The sequence below is a fragment of the Pteropus vampyrus genome, unplaced genomic scaffold (assembly GCF_000151845.1).
Source record: "Pteropus vampyrus isolate Shadow unplaced genomic scaffold, Pvam_2.0 Scaffold13, whole genome shotgun sequence".
Taxonomy (NCBI): Eukaryota; Metazoa; Chordata; class Mammalia; order Chiroptera; family Pteropodidae; genus Pteropus; species Pteropus vampyrus.
The window spans coordinates 564,115-570,800 of record NW_011888794.1 but is presented as its reverse complement, the minus strand read 5'-3'; the positions used below and the strand labels follow the sequence as shown (position 1 = coordinate 570,800).

Here is a 6,686-nt window from a genome sequence, read left to right as displayed (position 1 = left end):
ATAAACCAATTTAGATTAAGTACATATAAAGTTAATATGATTAATCCATTAATAAGGTTTTTGTAATTATTGTTCTTTAAACTTCAATTAATAACTTTTTTTTTTAGACGAGGTAAACCTTGGTTGACCTCACAGATTGCAAGGAGCTTGTCAGTTTACAATCCCTTATTTTTTATTTTTTATGCCTACAGCACCTGGTCTTGCTAGATGGTCTCCCATCCAAGTACTAACCAGGCCCGACCCTGCTTAACTTCCAAGATCAGACATGATCCAGCTTGTTCAGCGTGGCATGGCTGTAGACTCAATTAATAACTTTTAATGCAAAAAATGTTAATATTGTTAGTGTCTATAATTTGTAATTATACCTTTACAGTGAAATATATTCAAGATTATATTTTTAAATTTGCAATTTAATATTATATAATAATTTGTACTTTAAGCTAATGATAATTTATATTTAACTTTTTTCAACCATTATATATAAAGATGATACTTTTGTTACCTAACAAAGTGCTGATTACTAATTTTGTTATAATATTAACACATAGATTTAAGTAACTTTAAAGCTAATGAAAATATAGCTATGGTATGAAAATACTATAACTGCTAATATTAAGAATGGAGAAAAAAACAATTTTAAATTTCATCCTGCTCACTTTCTCAATGATGCATAAAATATTCCTCATTAACACTTTCCTACTATTCAAATAACTGTAACTGCTTTGCCTACATGCCATACTTCCCCAGCCTTTGGCTCTATGTACTTGATGAAAATCCCATGGAAATGAACTGGCAAACTATTATGAGTTAAATCAAGGTCTGAGAATCATTGAGATTCTAAACACTCGCACTAGCCAATTCTTGCCATCAAAAGTTGGGAAATTATGCTCTTACTCTAGCAAATACTCTCTGTCACTGCTGGGTTTGCAAAGCTTCTCACCATGAGTCAGCAATGTAAGCATTATGTGATCTATTTTCTCCTAAGAAGAACTTATTCCTCTGTAAGTTACCTCATTTATATTTCTAAGAAGCTATTATTTTGTAGCTTATCTAATGTTTTTACAATGTTAGTATGGAAATGAAAATCTCCCGCAAATTTGAACATTCTGACCTGAAGAAGCCAATAACCATTTACTGAAAAGCTAAATGAAATAGATATTTTACTGGGAAATGAGTTTTAAAAATCACTCACAAAGACTTAAGAAATACTGAACAAATTATAAAATAAACCGTAGAGAGTTTATAGGTGAGTTTTATTAAAGTAGGGAATAGAATTTTTTGTTATTTAAATTCTTCATGAATTCAGAACACAATTTAAAAATCTTAACTCTGCTATGCAGGAAAAAGTCTGACACAATTTAACACAGTCCAGAAAATGTATATCACACTTATATTTATCTCACTCTATTTTTCTAATATATAGGTGCTCCTCCACTTAAGATGGTGCTGTGTTCCAATAAACCCATCATAAGTTTAAAATATTGTAAGTTGAAAATGCATTTACTACACCTAACCTACAGAACATCACAGCTTAGCCTAGCCTACCTTACACATGCTCAGAACATTCACATTATCCTATGCTTGAGCAAAATCATCTAACAATGAACGCACTGTACAATATTGTTGTTCATCCTCATGATCATGTGGCTGAGTGGGAGCTGTGGCTTGCTGCTGCCGCCTAGCATCTTGAGAAAGAACCGTAAGCCATCTCACTGGCTCAGGAAAAGATCAAACCTCAAAATTTGAAGTACGGTTGCTACTAAATGCATATTGCTTTTGCACTATCATAAAGCCCCAAATTTGTAAGTCGAACCACCGTAAGTCAGTATATGTTTTAAACTGTCTGTATATGTTTTAAATAGACATTCTTTAATGAGCAAAATATCTGGTACCCACTGGTTAAAAATATTATCTTTATAAAATATGACTGTTTCTAGATAATATTCTATTTCACTGCCCAATGGAATCATTTCACTTTTAATTTTACATTATTTTAATGAATATTGCCATAGAATATGTTCTGATATTGTATAGGGCAAATTCTTTCTCATTTCTATTATTTATTTTACAACGATGGGCCATCCCTGCACGTATTCTCATTCTGATATCCTTTAACAAAATCTTGTGATATTCTAAGTTCCTTCAGAGTTCAATTGGATTCTTAGATTATTTTTGGAATAATTAACATCTTCAAATATTTCCACCCCAAAAGTAAACAGTATGTCTTCCCCTTTATATACATATTTCTTTGTTTCTTATTAATATGATGCAGTTTTTATATAGGAATTACATAGGAATTTATAGGAATTACACCATCCTTGTGTTTATTCTTAGATGTTATCTGTTTTTAAGTTTATGAGAAATTTTTATTATTACTCTTTTCTAAATAGTTAATGCTTGCTCTCAAAAAAGCTTATTTTATTAGTAATGTATTAGAGAATAAGGCCAATTTACTGAATTATTTTATTCTAATTATTAGTATTGATAAGGAGTAAAAGAGATGGAAAATCCAGACGGACTAATTATTCAGAAGGCAACTGAGAATGTGTCAAAGAATTCCTTTTCCCTAAAAGCATTGGGCTCCAAGGAATAGATAATGCCAAATGTTATTTAAAATGTTTCAGAGTCTAGCAAGAAAAAACAAGCTTTGAAATTCCTTTAACAGACTCAGTATGATATTGATGCCAAAATCTAAAAGTACTGAACAATCTCACTTGTGAATTCTGAAGCAAATATCTTAAATAAAATATTATAAAATAGAAGACAGAAGAACTTTCAAAGGATTATGCAGCATAGCAAATAGGGCTTTACTTCCTGGTTCAATCATAGGAAATCTATTTCTATATTTCAAAATACTAATGTCAATAAAAAGGCAAAATGTCTTTTGGTAAGATAGACAGATACACGCATATATAGATACTTAGATATCTAAGTTATAGATATATAATATATGTCAAATGGAAAATCAAAAATGAACTTAAAAATGCAAAACTGGATGGTTATAACCAACAAAGATTTATTTTTTGTAGTAACAATGATATTAGAAACTATTGTAAAATTAGGAGGCTAAATTTGGCAAGGCAGCAAAATCATTATTTGGCATTATACAATTGAATTGTTAAAAAAAAACTAGTTGAAAAATTATTAGATACTATGTTGAAATTTATAAAATTAATATACAAAAATAGTTTATTTTGTATATACACCATTTACTAAGTAGATCATGCAGTGGAAGAAGGATTATATTTCCAATAAGAACACAACTGTGAAAAGTACCCTTAAGATGACTCAACAAAAAATGTTCATAAGTTTTCTGAAGATGTATTTCTATGGGTGTTACTTATGAAATCTCTTTACATCTTCTGTTGATAAGATTAGAGTGACACTTAATACTTAGTTTTATTTATGCAACTGCTCAATAAATTTCTGAAGAAACAGGTATACATTCCAATTTTACATTTCCTCATAGATTTTAAGAATACAGGAAATAAGCCTAAAACTTGTGTGTACCAGCCCATATTTATATTCTCCTTGAAATTTTTACAGAATTTCTAGACTATTTCTTGTGTGCTTTCATCAGCATTTTATATTGTTTTTGTTGAGATTGATTTTAAAAATTATTAAACAATGAGAGAAGACACCATAACAGAGACAACAAATTGTTTGGTAAATGGAGAAACCACAGTAAGCAATGTAGGACACACACACGCCCATGCACACGCACACACGCAGACCCATGCACATACACACAGAGATAGATTTCTCCAATTTCTTGCAGTAGGAGTGCCTTTTCATGTACTTACTGATATTTGCATTTATTCTTTTTGAAATTGTATTTTCATATAATTTGCCTCTTTTACAGCTGAGTTGAGTGTTCTTAGCTGAACTAAAGAGATACTTATATATTATTGATATTATTCAGTAGTCACTCATATATATTGTAATATTGACATAACTGTTATTTGCCTTTTTTATTTCTTTGTTTTTTTTTAAATAAATTTATTTATTTTTTAATAATGAGAGAATTATGTCTGGGAAAGGAAATTGGCTCTTGACTTTGTGATTGGTTATGCTGAAAGTGAACGTTTTTCTTTCATTCTATTATTTCCATAATAACTGGCATTTTTACAACTAGACTATATCTATAATCCAGAAGTAAGTAAAAAATGAGAACATAAGTGAATAAAATATAGCATAATTTAACTAACTTTTATATAGAAAACTGAATACTTCAAAATATAATTAGTGAATTCTTCTGATTCTTTAAATAATAAATATCCTTTATATAATAAATGTTAATTTAATGAAAAAATTATATCTCCTATGAGAAAATTAACAAAACTTGTCTAATACAAAAAATATAATTATACTATAATCATTAATATAATTATACTATTAATCATTAACAGAAAAACATCTGAATAGATCCTAAGTAAATTTAAATGTTTAATTTTATTTGCGAATGATACCATGAATTAAGAATAGATTTTCATAAATTATAGATAATCTGTATTTAAAATTAATACCCAAGATAATTGGCCTATAGAATAGCTAAAGGTAGTCTATATAAAATTAATAACAAAACAAAGAGTCAAACTATTTCATTATTTACAACAATTGGTATCTGGAGCAAGTTAATTAATTTAATTTATTCTTAATTTTATTGTGTATAATGTTGGGAGAGTGCAACATTGGGAGAGTACAATTTTATTGTGTATAATGTTGGGAGAGTGCTAGTGCTTACTCTGTACAGTTTTGTAGGAATAAATGTTAAAACTCATAGTAACTACTTAACAAAACATAATTGCTATTATAGATATATCTCTTCTAATATCCAGAGCCTTCTAAAATCAGCCCTAGCAAAATTTTCCAATTGTACTCTCCTCAGTTCTGTTGTTCCATTTAAATCTGGTCTATGTCACCACACGTATCAATTGGTATTGTTTCCTTTCTTATAATATCCTTCTTTTGGTTTTCCATCCTTAGCCAACTTTATTCACTCATTCAGTGTGTCTGTTCTATGAGATAATAAACAAAGTAACTTGTACAGTTCTTAGCAAATAGTAAACACTCAGGACTTGTGTCTCATATAGCCAATATACCTCATTTCTGAATTTGCAAATCACTTGTACTAAATTCCTTTCAATGAGTCAAATATATATTGATAATTTACTATTAGTAAGGTACATGTATAAGATCTTATATTTTCATTTTATATTATTTCAATGTAAATGATTTGCATTTTCTCATGTATGTTTACTGAAAACAGGAAATCATATTTCATTCTTTTTTGTCCAACTCCTTAGTTTTAGAATAATATTTGTATGATGAAGCAACTATGTATATATAATTTTCACATATTTATTTTAAAATTTTTGTTTTGATCACTCTTATGACTCAACATTTCCATAAGTAATCACGTAATCATTTAAGCAATATTAAAATTTTGTTTTTGTTGTTTTACGTTCATTTTTTCAGTTTAAGTTACAGTATTACTTGATACTTCAGTGTCTGACATAATATCTCTTATGACCAAGGATACATTTTTAAAAATGTTGAGGACATGTAATCTTTGAACTCAGAAATATCATAGTCTTCCAAATCGATTGAATATTTATTTTATTTAAAATAATATACCATTTAACTTCCTGGATCTTCTAAGGGTACATCATATATTGCTGGGCTAAATTAATTGATTAATTGTTTCTCTAAGTGTAATTCCATATGAATATCATCTTTATTTAATAAGCAATTTTTAAATAGCTATTATTTTATAAAAATATTACCTGAGGTAAATTTTGCCTATAAATACTAGGCATTTTTTATTTGTATGTATTTGTAGAATTTAAATATCTTTATTGTTGTAATAAGATAATATTTTAAAATGTGATTGTATTTAAATTTATTGCTATATTTATATGAAACAATAGATTTTTTTTCCAAATTAAAAGATTATTTTATTGGATAGCAGAAATGCTTATTAAGTTCCAATAGAGTAAAATGTGAGCGTATTATGCTTTTTCTTCTGTTCACTGAGGAGCAAATAAGATAGAAATCATACACTGTAGAAAAGGAATCATGTTGAAAGATATATGCTCCTTTTAAGTTGTCTCCCATGTAAGATACTGGTCTACAGTTTGTTGAATACACTGCTATATACACTGCTATTACCTACAGCTTCTCCCAGGTTTCCACTTAAAAATTGATTGTTAAGTGACGGAATTATTACTGTCTCTTGTCCAAAGAAATTTCCCTGGGGGTAACCTTTACTTAAATTTAAGTAATTCTATTCATTTGTAGGTCAGTAAACAATGAGAAGTTTGCATAAATTATTATATATAATTGCATGTTCTTCAAGTAAATAATAGGAGACTTCACATACTAAACTTTTTTTCTTTTTGGTTCTCCATACTATAAAGAAAAATGTTTTCAAAATACTTCGATATAGTAAAAATTAGAAAAATTGACAAGAGAACCTTCTAATGTTATTTTTTGATCAACAAATTATTTCATCTAAGTCATTGTTAAATTACAACTAGCTCTGCACTATCACTTCTTATTTTGGAAGAAATTTTTTTAAATGTGGGTAGTTTATTTTATATAACATAAAACCTAAATTCTTTTCAAGCCAAAAGAATAAAAATTACAGTAATCATATATTTTCCATGCCTCAAAGCTATTTTCAT

General features: G+C 28.1%; 1 pseudogene; it reads right to left on the bottom strand.

Moving 5' to 3' along the window:
* Positions 1–182: 182 nt before the first annotated feature.
* On the bottom strand, positions 183–301 carry LOC111733344 (annotated as a pseudogene).
* Positions 302–6,686: the final 6,385 nt, after the last annotated feature.